The sequence below is a fragment of the Mus caroli genome, unplaced genomic scaffold, assembly GCF_978045245.1.
Source record: "Mus caroli unplaced genomic scaffold, Mus_caroli_1 scaffold_7, whole genome shotgun sequence".
In the NCBI taxonomy this organism is placed as follows: domain Eukaryota; kingdom Metazoa; phylum Chordata; class Mammalia; order Rodentia; family Muridae; genus Mus; species Mus caroli.
In genome coordinates, this window is record NW_028227262.1 from 115,201,922 (window position 1) to 115,218,110 (window position 16,189).

Sequence of the window (16,189 nt, forward strand, 5' to 3'; positions counted from 1 at the left end):
CCATGCCCCTGGATTCCTTCCAGACTTCACTGGGGCATTCTATTAAGACGGGTTTGGCTTCAGAAAGCAAGTTACTTCAACATAATACTGGATGACAAGCAGGTCCCAATGACAGGGGCTACTTTATGCTTCTCTGCCTCTCTGGCCTTTTTTTCTGGCTTCTCACCTCTCAGCTTTCCCAGAGCATCTAGTGAGTGGGGGCTCAGATCATAAGCAAAGCCCTATTTCTTGCTTTCAGTGTCTGTCACGTGCCACTTGCTGCACTCTATGCTCGGATTCAGTCCCTGCCTTCCAGAAGTTTGTGTTGGAGCCAGATTGGGGTGCAGGGGTAAGTTCCAGGAACAGAGGATTGAGAAGGTATGTGTAGAACTTCTGATGTATGTGTGTGTGAGAGTCTACAGAATACATTGCATCTATCTATCTATCTATCTATCTACCTATAATACAAAGTGTTGGAGTCCAAGATTTGCCCCATAAACCACATGAACACCGATCTCAGTCAGACAGGGATGGTTTATTGGACACACATCCTAAGACTGATCAACTGGGGCTGTAGTTCAGAATTTGGAGGCTGAGTTACAACTCTGAACATCTTTCTCTGTCAGGTTATAAAGGCTAAAACCACAATGAGCTCATACACAAGTGCAGGAAGTGTTGCCTAGCGGTTGGCTCTGATTCAAGCCATTTTAGACATAACACTTCATACTGACCTTTAATTTGATGGGTCCTATGTAAAGCTTTGTGGAATTTCTTAAGACTAACAAACCTCAGACCATATAGAACATAACAGGATATGTGATCAGCATGACCTTGCTCTGAGTCAAGTTATTTTTCTGTACCAATGACTGGCAAGCAAATTACAGCAACAATATGAAATAGCTGGCAGGCATGGAACAAAATGACTACAGCTATGCTGGGCTTGAGGGCAGGCCTCAACACAAAGGCTCTGGAGAAAGATGAAGAGAAGAGCTGTGTACTTTAAGACAGGAGACTCACACAAGAGTCATCCAGGCCAGAACTGGTTGGCCAGACCAAGTGGCCTGAAAGGCACCCTGATGGATGGCACTTCAGAGATTTACCTTTGTCTAATTTATACGTTTCATCCTCAGAGTAATAATGACCATGTGGAAGGTTACAATGAACAACTAAAACATCCACTTTGGAAGAATTTTTTTTTTTTAAATCTAGCATGCCAGGCAGTGGTGGTGCACGCCTTTAATCCCAGCACTTGGGAGGCAGAGGCAGGCAGATTTCTGAGTTTGAGGCCAGCCTGGTCTACAGAGTGAGTTCCAGGACATCCAGGGCTTCATAGAGAAACCCAGCCCCCCACCCCCAAAAAATCTAGATATGACATTCAACTGATACTTTAGAAGTTAACTTTCATATTAACACATGTCTCCATCACATTTCATTGTGCTTTTGCTGTGGAATTAGGCAAGAGGAAAATACAGACAATTGTTGGTAGGTTCTTCCTTCTTCACATTTTATACTTTTCCTTGCTTCTATTTATTTATTTTTTAATTAAGGGTCTTATTATATATTCTAGTCTAGCCTAAAGCTCACTGCTCATGCCTCAAACTCAAGATCCTCCTGCCTTGGTCTCCTGAATGCTTGGATTACAAGTGTGGACACCAAACCCAAAACCATTATAATTTTCAATGCTAAACCTTATAGGCTTTGAACCAAAGCTACATAGACATGTTCCATAAACAGATACTTGGTGACATTTCTCTGTCTCTCAACCACAGACTTGAGAAGGTGGAAAAGAGAAGCCCTGACATCTCCCATATGGCTACCAGCATGAGCTCCAACAGGTCTTGGAGGGAAAAGGTATAGATTTAAAATGATGATAAATGAAAGGAGAGTGAAATTGTTGATAGTGTGAACAAGAGAATATGACATCCAACTGGAGTTTGGTGGCTTGCGGAGGCTTAGAGCAAAGGAACAGCCTCTATTCAGATGCCTCTTGGGAAAAAGGACACTGGAGCTGAAAACTCCTGTCTCTCCCTCCTCTCTAGAGACAGGGTCTCACTATGTACCTCTGGTTGGTCTGGAACTCATTATGTAGATCAAGCAGGCCTTTGACTTACCGTCTTCTGCCTCCCAAGAGCTGGAATTAAAAAGGAGCACCATCAATCACAGTTGGAACCTTCCCTTTTAGTTCAGAAGTGAGCTGTATAGTATTCAGGCTGACAAACTTATTAACTTTGATTAGAAAGTGACCTATGGGCTATATTCCCCCATCAAACTGAGGGAGGACCAATGAGTGATCACCTGAGTGAACACTGGGTGGCCTGAATTCATAAAGGTGTAAGAATGACCTTTGGTCTAATAGTCACCCCTTGAGCACCCTGCCTGGTGGCTCATGCCTGTAATACCAGCTACTGGTAGGATGATTGAAAGTTGTCTTAGTGACTGTTCTACTGCTACGAAGAGACACCATGACCAAGGCAACTCTTTTTAAAGAAATCATTTAATAAGGAGTTTGCTTACAATTTTGAAGGGTTAGTCATAACCATCGTAGTGGAAAGTGGGCAGGCATGGTGCTGGAGCAGAAGCCATGAGCTTTATATACTGATCTATAGGTAATAGGCAGAGAGAGACTGAGTCTGGCATGGGTTTTTTAACACCTTCCAGTGATAAACTTCTTCCAACAAGACCACACCTCGTAATCCTTTTAATCCTTCTCAAACAGTCCCACTCCCTGATGACCGAGCTTCTAAATATATGTGCCTATGGGTGGGCCATTCTCATTCAAAGCACCACAGAAGTTGAAAGTCATCCTTGACTACATAAAGATTTTTGAGATCAGACCAATCTTTCAAAAAAAGAAAAAAGAAAAGAAAAGAAAAAGAAAGGAAGGAAGAAGGAAGGAAGGAAGGAAGGAAGGAAGGAAGGAAGGAAGGAAGGAAAGAAAGAAAGAAAGAAAGAAAGAAAGAAAGAAAGAAAGAAAGAAAGAAAGAAAGAATAGAATGGAAGAGAGGGAGAAAAGGAGGTAGGGAGGAAAGAAGAGGAAAGGGGGAAGGAAGGAGAAAGAATAAAAGAAAAGAAGAGAGGGGCTGGACAGATGGCTCATTCAGTAGTGCATTTATTCCACAAGCATAAAGACCTGAACTTCTGATCCCAAACATCCATGTAAGGGATGTAAGTCAGGACCAACAACATGTCTATAATTTCAGTGCTTGGGAGACAGAGACAGGCAGATCCCTGGAGCTCACTGGCCAGCCACTATAGCTGAATCACTGAACTTCAGGTTCAATGAGAGACCCTGTCTCAGGAAATAAGACAGAATAAAGATTTTTACAGTAGACTTCTGGCCTCCACATTTAGCTGTACACATGGATAAATACTCTCACATGAACACCTATAAGTGCCACACCTGCAGCATATACACAAATTATTTTGAAAATGGCTACAGTCACTCACTATTAATGTGCTTGCTTAACATGTACACAGTCCTAATTTCAACCTCCAGAACTGAAAATAAAGCTGTGGCCTCCCTTCCCCCAGCCTGGAACCTGCTTGCTCAAGGGTGGAGCTACCGGCTCATTCGTCCTGTCACGCCTACCTACTGCTGGAACCTGCCTTTGCTGCCTGGAGGCACACACATGTTCGTCCTGCTACTGGACCCTGAGTTACTTGGCGGGATATTGGGTTCCCTCCCCCTTCCTTTATAACTGAGTGTCTGGAATTAGTAAAATTGAGCTTTGATCAGGATTTGTCTTAGCTCCATTCTTTCTTCCGCCCCGTCTAGATTCCTCTCTTTTCAGCGAACTGCCATTCTCAGTTGAACCGTTCGTGTTGTGGACTGCAGGCAGGCCGCAACAGTTGGCGCCAGAACTGGGACCTGAAGAATGGCAGAGGGATGCTAAGAGAAACGACTGCTGTGTGGAGCTCCACAAGAAAGGAAAGGATCTTCGTATCGGAGGAGCATCAGAGCAACGGACAGGTACACATGCTAGCGCTAGCCTAAAAAATTTCAGGTTTGTAAAGTGTTGCTGAGGATGCAGTAGGATACGAATCAAGTTTGAATCAGTGCTGACCCAACACTGTTTCTGCTTGGGGTCAGTAGTTCGTTAATCGGAACTAGATACGGAGACAGGCGGTGTGCCGCAGCTTTTTAGAAAGCTGCTTAGGTGGAAGAAGGAAGGGTTCAAAGTCAGAAATTTTTTAGATAAGATAGATAGCTGTTGTCCATGGTTCAAAGAAGAAGAAACGATAGATTGTGGAACCTGGGAGAAAGTTGGTGAGGCCCTGAAGCGAGTTAGAGTTTGAGATTAAGCTTCAGAGGCTGAGTCTCTTTAGATATTTCTAGTTTAGATAATGATAAATGTGGTCCCTATCCTAAATAGTAAAATTTAAGATAAGATATAAAGCAATGCCTCTTTATTAAAGCGTTAAAGCTTGCTTTAATAGGTATTCATAGGTATTGATATCCAAACTTCGTAATATGATAGTAATGCTTCTAATATTGATTTTAACAGTGATAAATTGTTTTAAACATAGGTTTTGCTTTCCCAAAGTTGTAGGTATTATCCTAACCTTGCACAAAAACTTAAAAATTATGGTTAAAACTGCCATTGTTCCATTGACTGCAGCTTGCAGTTTGATTGCAAATTTAAGATTAATGCTCAGATTAAAAAGTATTTTACCTTTGAGTCAATGCAGGGCTCTGGGCAGTCCAAGAGCGGCTTGTGGCCCTTTCTTTTGTTTTGCAAACAATGCCTAAAAAAGTTTTTCCCTGTGTTCAAGAAAATTTCTTTTTAACAGTGTTACAGATCTATTCAGATGTTTAAAATAATGCTTAAATTCAAAGATTTTTGCTTCTAGTAAACTGGTAATCACTAGAAAATTTTGCCTCTACGTATGGCTAATATAGCTTTACATTATGTAAGAAAAATGTTTATTGTTTCTGCTTCTTTACAAGAAGCCAAAAGTTTTAATCTTTCAGTATATATTGTTTCCTAAGTGGAAAGTATTTTATTAACTAATGCTTCTCAAGGGAAGTTTACCTTAAATCCTTGCTTGTCTTTTTCCAGTTTAGACTAGCTTCTAGCCTTTTAACTTTATGACAATAGTACATCAGAGACTGTATATTCAGACTTAGTAAAATTAGTCATTTAATAGAGTCATAATGATTTTTCACTCTTCTTCAGTGTGACCAGCCATTCTAATTCAATCTTAGACTGGTCTAATATTCAGTTCAATTATTAGAGATTCCTATATTCTAAATTACCTAGCAAAGTTAATTCAGAGCGTTTCCCCCAAGGTCACCAAAGGCTCATCTTGCCTTCACCTTATTTGTCCTAAACTTTTTGCAAACTGACATTAAAGGTCAGTCTGCAGCGGAACACCACTGGCACCCAGTTACTTCTAATTCTTATGCATTGGTAAAATGGAAGGACGCCCTGACTAATAAATGGAAGGGTCCAGATCCAGTTCTAATCTGGGGAAGAGGCTCGGTTTGTGTTTTTTCACGAGATGAAGATAAAGCACGGTGGCTACCAGAGAGATTAATTCGTCAGGTAAACACAGATTCTGTCTCTTCTCGTAAGTATCATTCTAAAGACTAAAATTCCTCTTGAGCTGGGAGTGGAAGCTCTCAAAAAACACTGTTTTCCTCTGAGCCAATTCCCGTACAAGAGGCCGGATTAACTTTAGTTTTACAATTTGCATCTAAATAAAGTACCTTGACTTCTCCAAACAGAAAATTTACATTGCTACACTCTCATTGTTTAGAATTCTTCCTTTTCAATCTACATTCTCCAGTTCTCCACCCCTAAGAGCAAACAGGTGGTACTGCTAATCTCCCTTCCAAGGACATCCCAGCATGTGGCTTTTCAGTCTAAGATAAGATTTAGATTTACCAGGAGAGCTAGGGAAGTAGAAATTTCATATATATTTACAGAGATTAGTTCTTATTTTGATAGAGATGGGCTTAGTCCCTTAGCTGGCCTCTGGCTTTTCACCCTTGCTGTTACTGCAAGGTGTCCTTAGTTCCTCAGGCTATTGGAAATAACAGAGATGAAGAGGAAAGACTTTCAGCTCCTATTTTAACCAAAATTAATGGTGTTAATACTGACATAATTCTTGTCTAGGCCTTGCTAAATCTGAGGTTGACAAGTCTCATATAGAGACCGCGCATTAACTCAGAACTGCGCTACTGATTCATAATCATATGAATACAGTATGGGTACCGCTTGGCGCAGGAGATTACTGCGGAGGGAAGGTCCAGCTTGACCGTTTCTGAGTTCCCTGTGTGACACACCTGATTTGAAAGAGGTTGGTATCTGACTCCAGCTAAAAACCAAAAATACTTAAGGCTCTGCCTCCCCTCCCCAAAAGATACCAAGAGCCACAGATGTGAGTTCTTATAATGCTCACGGGAGGAATCAGGTCAATGTCCACCCAAGTCAAGGTTAAAGGCCCACTCATCTATGGATGAAAAGAATCATTTGATCACCTCTATTAAGCATTGCCTATTTAAACTTAATTAATAGGGGAGAGAGAGAGGTTGGAGACCTTGCTGTCGTAAGGGCAAGCCCTTCACTGCCTCCCACCCAAATAAAAAAGCCAACTGGCCTTGTACTAAAGAGCTGGTCTTAACCCCTTCTCACTGTTTCCCCTGCCTTTCACCCAAAATTGCGGATAATTATCAGCTCAGTGTTATTCTAAAATTGTTTAGTTAAACTCAGCCAGGGTTCCAATGCCCTACTTAAAATGCAAACAGGTAGCTACCTATTCAGCACTAATTAGCATTATAAAGTCAGAGCCTACAGCCCAGCGCTGCTATTCTGTCAGTGCTTTAAAGGCAGTCTTAGCCAGATACAGTTTACCATTAGAAAAGTTAGGGAATCCCATGGAAACAGGTTTTTTCTTTAGCCCTAAAAAACTCAGGCAGAACTATTGAACATAGATAATTTTTCTGCCTCAGGTCACCCCCTTTTTTATTTTTGTTTTGTTAACTAATGGGAGGAAATGTGGCCTCCCTTCCCCAGCCTGGAACCTGCTTGCTCAAGGGTGGAGCTACCGGCTCATTCGTCCTGTCACGCCTACCTACTGCTGGAACCTGCCTTTGCTGCTTGGAGGCACACACGTGTTCATCCTGCTACTGGACCCTGAGTTACTTGGCGGGATATTGGGTTCCCTACCCCTTCCTTTATAACTGAGTGTCTGGAATTAGTAAAATTGAGCTTTGATCAGGATTTGTCTTAGCTCCATTCTTTCTTCCGCCCCGTCTAGATTCCTCTCTTTTCAGCAAACTGCCATTCTCAGTTGAACCGTTCGTGTTGTGGACTGCGGGCAGGCCGCAACATAAAGCTGTCCCTTATGTGGGTATATTGTATGTAAAAATATATTTGTAACATGCCAATGAGAAAGTGAGGAACAATGATAGTCTGGGGATCGCATATAATTATGCATAACTTGGAAAGTCTACATGGTGAGAATAAAAAGATTACATACAAACTTTTTTTTACATAAATTACAACATTTTCCAAAATAAAAGTTCAGTGAGAAAAGTGTCATTAGTTTGCATTTTTACAAAACCTTTAATGTATTTTTCAGTTCATGATAGCTGTATCTCTATCATCTAGCTAGCTAGCAGCTACCTATCTATCTATCAACTATCTCTATTGTTTTGGAAACAGGGTTCTCTGTTGGTCTGGGACCCTTTGTGTAGACCAAGCTGGCTTTGAATTTGTAGCAATCCTCTTGGTTTGACTAGAAATTCCACTGTATACTTTGACAGAATAAGAGTTATCTTAGTTTGCTTCATACTATTGTGACTAACACCATGACCAAAAGCAAGCTGGGGAGAGGAAAGAGTTTACTTATCTTCAAGATCCTGGTCACAGTTCACCATTGAGGGAAGCCAAAGCAAGAACTCAAACAGAAATTACGGAGGTGGCCGGGTGGTGGTGGCGCACGCCTTTAATCCCAGCACTCGGGAGGCAGAGGCAGGTGGATTTCTGAGTTCGAGGCCAGCCTGGTCTACAAAGTGAGTTCCAGGACAGCCAGAGCTATACAGAGAAACCCTGTCTCGAAAAACCAAAAAAAAAAAAAAAAAAAAAAAAAAAAACAGAAATTACGGAGGTGTTTTCTCGGGTGACATTCCCTCTGCCCAGCTGTCCCTGGTGTGTGTCAATGGACAACAGCAAAAACCTAACCAGGACAAGAGTAAGAGGAAAATTCAGTTCTAACATATTAATAAAAATAGTTTTGTTTTCATGAACTTCCCAAAAAGCATCGTGCAGATCCAAGATGCAGTCAAGCCTCTAGATTTTAAAAACACATCCTTTCAGAGCAGCCCTGCATCTTCTGCAGATGCCTGTGCTGGGACTCAGCCTGCATAGGGAAAGCGAATGTGACTATACTGGCTAGATTTTGTGTTTTAACTTGACACAAGCTGGAGTTATCACAGAGAAAGGAGCTTCAGGTGAGGAAATGCCTCCATGAGATCCAGCTGTAAGGCATTTTCTCAATTAGTCATCAAGGGGAAAGGCCCCTTGTGGGTGGTGTCATCCCTGGGCTGGTGGTCCTGGGTTCTATAAGAAAGCAGGCTGAGCAAGCCAAGGAGGAAGCCAGTAAGCAGCACCCTCCATGGCCTCTGCATCAGCTCCTGCTTTCTGGCCTGCTTGAGTTCCAGTCCTGACTTCCTTGGTGATGAACAGCAGGATGGAAGTGTAAGCTGAATAAACCCTTTCCTCCCCAACTTGCTTCTTGGTCATGATGTTTGTGCAGGAATAGAAACCATGACTAAGACAGTGACCATGAGCTACTGTGACCTCAGGGTCCCGACTGAGGTTTAAAATGGGTATAAAGAACTATGAAGTTGTTCCCTACAGTTTGATTTCTCCTATAGACAGCCTGAAACATGGTGACTGTTTTAATAAAGTTTTAATAAAGACAGGGATAGTGAGAGGGCAAGATGTAGCCACTAGTGTCTCCTGGCTTATGGCAAATTCTGGCGGATTCACCACAGGAGGATTTAGATTTAATAAGGCTTACAAGATTAGGCTTTAGTTGTTGCACCCAGTGATTAAGTTACCATTGTTTCTGAACTAAGTTTTGTGTAGCGTTTTCCTTCACACGGCTGTTCGACTGGGTTTAAGAGAGAAAGGTTAAGCTACAAAACAACATATCACATCAGATGGCAGACATACATCCTTTACAGGAGCGACTGGCTGAACTTCATCAGGAGTCTCTTTGATAGGAAGATCAGCTTCAAGACTGAAGGAAAACCTTGTAAAGCCATTACAACAAGAGAGAGTTTTCAGTGTGGACTGCAGATCAAGGAGTTAAGAGCACAACATGAAGAAAATATTTTAAAAATCAGCAGATCAGTTTTTGCAGGAACAAAAAAGGAGGCTCATAAGATTTGATCAAATGATGGACAAGAACTGGGTAGAAATGATCACGTAGCACCTAAAAGTATTTTAAATGTACCTGAAAATGATGCAAATAAGAATGAGGACCTGTCAAGCAATCATCTTCCACATGGGAAAGAATGAGTCAAACAAGTTGGTGATGCAGGGTTGCCTGGAGTAGAAGAGAATGATCTAGCAAAAGTAGATGAGCTTCCTGCTGCTTTAAAGAAGCCCCCTGTGGTAGCTTCTCAACATGAAAGTCATCAGTCAATCTTCCAACTGGGCAGCCTCTCTCACGAAACATGGCTCCAGGTTCACATCGAAGCCAGAATGAAAATCCCTGTACTTCAAAACCGAACCATTCAAATCCTCTTCAGCACATAACTCCAGGCCCAAACCTGGAGTGGGAACCCAGAATTCAAATAGACATGCTAAAGCAGGCCACCAGGGACAGAGCCAATGATTTCCACAAGTTGAAGCAATGATGAAGAACGGGAGCTTCAGCTGGATCCTGTAGACTGTGGCAAACAGCGCTCCAGTGATGTCCTTCAAGTCTAAGAGATTCCCGAAATCCAAAGTGCCCGGCAGCGGGTCATCCCTACTTGCCAGTTTTGACTTCTGTTGTAAAGATCAGGTGTATCAGTTGTAAAGATACATTGAGATAGGTTTAAGGAAACTTTCTTTTTAAAGATGTATTTATTTAATGTATATGAGCACACTGTAGCTGTAGAGATGGCTGTGAGCCATCATGTGGCTGCTGAACTCAGGACCTCTGCTGACTCTGGCCCAAAGATTTATTTGTTATATATAAGTACACTGTAGCTGCCTTCAGACGCACCAGAAGAGGGCATCAGCTCTCATTATGGATGGTTGTGAGCCACTGTGTGGTTGCTGGGATTTGAACTCAGGATCTTGGAAAGAGCAGTCAGTGCTCTTAACCGCTGAGCCATCTCGTAGGCCCCTTAAGGAAACTTTTAATGAAGAAATGTACCAATGTACATATGCGAACTTTTTCATATTATCAAAGCAGATACTTTTTTTGGTTACGACACAGCTGGGCCACAAACAGCTAATCTTTGCACTTTAAAGCAAACTAATGTAAATTTCACATTTTATTGAGCCTAATTTTTTTTTCATGAAGAGACAAACAGGAACGAATGGTAGTACAGGTTCCATGCTGCACACAGTATAACCACAGTGAGAAGTTACGTGGCTGAAAAGTCCTCACTAATACATTTGCGTTACCCCACAGGGGTCCTCTATTACCCCTCATTTAACACTCTTGAGGGAGTTATGCTAGAATAGTTACACAGAAGGGGGGAGGCTGGGTGCCAAGCAATGGGCAAATGTACAGAATGGGCCTCCTGCTCCTTCTGTCTTACATGGGCGCTGGTGTGATGGGGCTGAGGCCTGATGAAAGCCTAGGTCATCGTTACCATATCTATCAGTTGTTCCTTACACGGTTCTTGAAGTTGTGGAATGCATGGTTAACAAGGTGTTTTTGTTTTTCAAGTAATACCAGAACTGTTTAACTCTGGCCAGCACTGGCTAGAAGGTCTTTATATTTTCAGAGCTCAAGCTGGTGAATACATCCACCAGTTAAGAGTCAGACTCTGAGAGAATTCACTTTGAAATGAGTCTACAATCCGTACAGCAAAGCTTTTCTGGTAGTTTTAATGATCGCATTGGATTAGACTTTTCCAGAACAGTAAGCAAGGGATTTTAACAGGTTTTAATTAATGAACAGATGAATAGAAGTACCGTGAAGTCCACAGCTATTTTACTGAAATAGCTGAAAACTTTGTGATAAAAATGAGTATTTATAATTAATGTTAGTTAAGAACCCACCAAGCTCATTTGCTAGACTTACAGAATGGTTTTCAGCGCATTGTGTCTTTTGACATTATTCATTAGGCTATATAAGCTAGCTAATCCTTGTTTACTGAACTTTTAAATTTTTTGTGTTCCCTAAAAGTTAAAGGTGTTGATCATAAGGGAAAAATGTAAGGCTGTTAATCCCAAGGCTATTTTCCCCCTTTTGTTTTTAGAAGGGCTGCTATTAATTACACATAAACATGAAATGCTGGAGAGGGAATGTAACTCAGATGTGTGAGGCCTGGGTTTGATTCCAACACTGGAAACAGCAAACAAGTAAGTAGACATGAAAAGTCCCCACACTAAGGCTCTAATCGAAATACTAACAAAAATCGTGTTCACCTGCTAAGACCTGAAGTTCTTACGGTTCAGTCCAAAGTTTTTTAGTGGCCAGGAAAAGATGGAATAATTTATTAAAATCTGTTTTTCTAGTATATCAGATTATAAACCACTGGGCATGTATCACATCTGCAATCCTAGTGTTGAGGGAACAGAAACAGGTGTGTTCCTGAGGCTCACTGAATAGAATAGCCATCCTGGCCTAATTAGCAAGTTCCAGGTCTGAATAAGGGACAATTGTTCCGGAGGAACACCCCACCACACACCACACACACACACACTCATACACACACACATACACACTCATACACACACACACACACACATACACAAAACTAAACTAAACTAAACTGAACAGTTCGTGCTTTCGTTGTCAGTAAAGTTAGGCCTCTGCAGTAAAGTCTGATTTACACTAAAATGCAGTCAAAGGGGAGTGACACACAGCACAGGCATTAGCCAGGGGAGCTGAACCTACAGATGCCTGGTGATACTCCATACTTGATACTGTAGAACTGTACAGGCAAAATCATGAAGATAGATGCCTGCTGGTTCCATTGTCATAAAAGCGGCCACTTGATTTTACGGTACCTATCTATCTTTATACAGCAAAAACTTCAATTAGCAGCCTAGACATTTTATAAACTGAGTAATCTTGGAACCAATTGATAATATTTCTGCCTGTATTAACATTTTAGTGCTATAAAATACTGTGTGGATCTCTTTAAATTGTGACATTCTACAGTCTGTATTAGACATGCTATTTTGTTCTGTTTATAGTGTTTTACTTCTGTCTTAAGATTTAGGGATTTTTTTTCATTTTGTATTTTAATATATTTTTACCCTGAATTAAGTGTTAATTTGATGGGAACTCTGCTTTAAAAAAAATCATCATAAAAAATCATCACTTTCTGGGTTCTAATAAATTAAAAGTTAAACTTGAATTAAAATTTTTAAAAGATTTATTTATTATAAGTACACTGTAGTTGTCTTCAGACGCTCCAGAAGAGGGCATCAGATTCCATTACAGATGGCTGTGAGCCACCTTGTGGTTGCTGGGATTTGAACTCAAGACCTTTGGAAGAGTAGTCAGTGTTCTTACCCGCTGAGCCATCTCGACAGCCCTAAAAAAAAAAAAAGTTTTAAGAGAGTTAGTGAAGCATAAACTTCTAGCTTGAGCATGTACTGAAACCGTTCAGAGCTGTCGGTTGACAAACACTGGCTGTGATTCCTTGATTACTTAGCATTGAAAACACTTTTCTAGACAGGTCGTTAAGGAAATCAGATGGGTGTTGGCAAACAAACCAAAGCAAAAACAAACAAACAAAAAATGGAAAAAACAACAACAATGACAACAACAAAAACCAACACCAACAAAAAACTGTCGCAAATGAAGAACAACAATTTGCTTTAAAAACCTCACAGACTGGAAGGAAGCCCCTGTCAAGGTCTGAAACTCAGGCACAGGCACAGGCACATTCCTTGGCTTTGTTCCTCTCATTTCTCCTCCATGAAGGGATTTGCCTATGTGAAGGCATCGTATGAGAGGAAATTTCCAGTTCCAAAGGCAAGTGGTCATAACTGCCATACAGTGGTTCGGTAACTCACGAATGGTTATTCCCTGTGCCTGATACGTCATGTGGAAGACTGCATATCTGTATATGATGAAACTATAGGTCTAATAGTCTAACTCGGAAATTGTGGGCTGGTTCATGGAGATGCCAGTGGATTCAGATTTTAACACCACAATGGATTTCCACAAATGGTTTCCACCTTGTATTTAGATGCCGAATGGTATTTTGATTGAGTTGTTAAATGCATTAGAGAGTTCTTCATGAAAGGTTTGAGCTATGGGGGTGAGTTCTGCCCAACCTTTAGTGGCATCAGGAAGGTTGGTTCTCTCGATGTTGATGTCTCTGTCCTTGGTTACACAAAGGAAATGCAGGTAGACGGTGAGCTGCTACTTCTAGTAGTCCAGACAATAAAATGTCTGAAAGAGCAGAGGAGTACGACTTCCTATTTTCTGATGAAGAGTTGTCGAAAAGGCAAAAATTTGGAGGCCAGAAATGGAAAGTGAACCGACCCAGAAGTGAACCAGGTGGTTACCATGACTGCTCATCGGGAAACTTCAAGAGAACGAGGAAGACGGTTTAATCAGAGGAAAGTGCTGACTACAGCAATTTTGAAGTGACTGGATTAGATAGAGCAAGCTTGAGAGGGAAGGGCAGGGCAGGCAGTTCCATGACTGGGGTTTCTGGGGAGAGGAAGGGAACTGAAAATGGCATCAAGCAAGACAGGTGGGGGGTGGGGTGGGGCTGCAGGCTTTGAAGAGTAAGAGGATGGATGCCCTCATTTCCTTGCCTTATCGTCACTGGGCAAGTCTCGGCCTTTCAGAGAGGAAGGAGGATGAGGACGGAGGACAAGGAACGCTGGTCAGCACACAACAGGAAGCTTGAGCGTGCCCCAAGCTTTTAACACTTCCTCCTCCAGAGCTGGTGAAGCAGACGGTGAAAGGTTAGCTGGGGAGAAAACAAAAAGAAAACAAACAACAACAAAAACCAGTAAAAATCAGTTGCTAGAAGCCAGCCAGAGAAAGAAGCAGCCGTGGTCCCAGCAGTGGCGGCGACGGGGGTTGGGTGTGTGTGTGTGTGTGTGTGTGTGTGTGGCGGCGGGGGGACATACAAGATGTGAAATCGAGTTTGGAAGCAGTCAGCTTTTTAGGAGACTAATATATTCCTCTTATGTAGTTTTTTAAAGTTACTATAATTCTATTTTCAACGACCTTTGGTCCTTTTTGGACTAAGGCTAGCATATACAGAAATAAACTTCTTTAATCGATAAAAATAAAATAAAAACGCATCAGCTCGGTGTATCTAACGGAAACACCATGTGACACTGTGACTACGTCATTCAGATTCTCATCACCCCCTTACCCACCCCCCTTCCATCCCTCCCTCTATCCCTCCCTCTCTTCCCCCTTTCTCAGTGCAGGGTCATGGAAATTCTACTTTGAAGGGAACAATAGTCATACGAATTCATTAAAACCCAAAATATTTCTTAACCTTCAACTAGCAGTTCAATGATCACAAGAGCATGCCGGGCACGTGCTCTACTCCGTTAAATTCACAGCCTTCCCTTTCTTTACTCTTTGAGAAAAGCTCTCCCTAAGTTGCTAGAGATGGCCTGTTGTTCGCTCTTTATTCCCTCACCATGAACCTGTAATGTCTGCCTCGGCCTCCTGTACAATAAGGATTAGAGCCCTACAGCACCAGGCCCGCACTTCAGACTCTGCTAATGTTTGTACCCAAACCTCTGGAGCCGCTTCCTTCTTATATTAGACTTCATTGATATGTAATGTCATCAAGTGCCACTAGGTGGCGACAAAGTCCAATGCCCGAGTTGATACTTGTAATGGCCCCCAAATATAAAGGGGAAGCCAGTCTATTAAAGGATGAAAAAGGTGGACCTTCTTGGAATGGCATTGGTACAGGGTGTTGGGTAGACAGGTAGAGATCTTGAGTTTAAGGTTAGCCTGGGAAACTGAATCATGGGTGTTGGGGACTGGGCAAGAAACAAAGAAAAACCAGAAAGCCATAAGACTAAGGAGACTAAGGAGCTGAGGTCAAGAAGATATGAACCCCTTATAAGTATAAACCAGTGAAGCACATACTCCCAAGCAATGGGAGATGGCAGGCGCTTTCTGGCGGGGGGGGGGGGGAGGGGTCTTCCCTCTGCTTGGACACATTTCCTGCTCGTGACTGAAGGATTATTTCTCTGTTTAAGAACCACGTTTTTATCCCAAGCCTCCATCCCCCTTTGCTTTCAGCTGCATTTTGGCTAATCCTCCATGGTTGACGGCAACCTTATCTGTCTCCATCCCAGGCACCCAAGTGTTCTGCAGAGTTCCAAAAGCCTGTCCATTAAAATCAACTCTAAAACACTCAAAAATGAGAGTGGTACAACACCCCCCTCATTTTCTCTGTTGGGCTCGGCCTCACTGAGGCAGGAGAGATACAAATGCTGGTGACTGGAGTTTCTCCTAAATAGTAGGAAGAGGTATGGGGTAGCAGTTTCTACAGTTTCCCCAGGAAGATGGTGCATTCACAGTATCTACAGAGGAGCTGACAACCTTGTCTAACTATTCTATTCCAATGACCCATGGTTCATATAGTCAGTATTTAATACATATTTGCTGACGGTGGAGCCAAGATACCTAGCCCCTGTACACTGTGATAAATATAGAAACTGGATAAAGGATGGTTTATATGGCAGGTACCCCATACTGACAACAGGGAATCCTGCAAGTGAAATTGGCAGATGTCCCTTTAGCACTATGAAGAGAAAAGCCACTCACTGGCCAACAGGCACATACTTCTGTGTTTCGCTGTCCTGGTCAGTGAGACAGTAATTGGCTTGTTACTTTACATCTTCTGGCACTTAAGCCTGCAAAAGTGTTTGCTTATAAAGAAAGTCTTCCTACTTTTATTTATTTATTGGTGTGTACGTATGCTCACATGAGTGTGTATGCCACAGCTGGAGTGTGCTCATAGGAATTCCATCTCCTGTTGGAATCATTCTCTCCTCTACTGTGTAGGTCTCAGGAGTTGAAC

General features: G+C 42.0%; 2 pseudogenes; both read left to right on the forward strand.

Annotated features, from left to right (window-relative positions):
* Nucleotides 1-9,151: 9,151 nt before the first annotated feature.
* LOC110296542 (protein GOLM2 pseudogene) lies at nt 9,152-9,926 on the forward strand (annotated as a pseudogene).
* Nucleotides 9,927-12,110: 2,184 nt separating this feature from the next.
* On the forward strand, nt 12,111-13,672 carry LOC110296541 (serine/threonine-protein kinase RIO2 pseudogene; annotated as a pseudogene).
* Nucleotides 13,673-16,189: the final 2,517 nt, after the last annotated feature.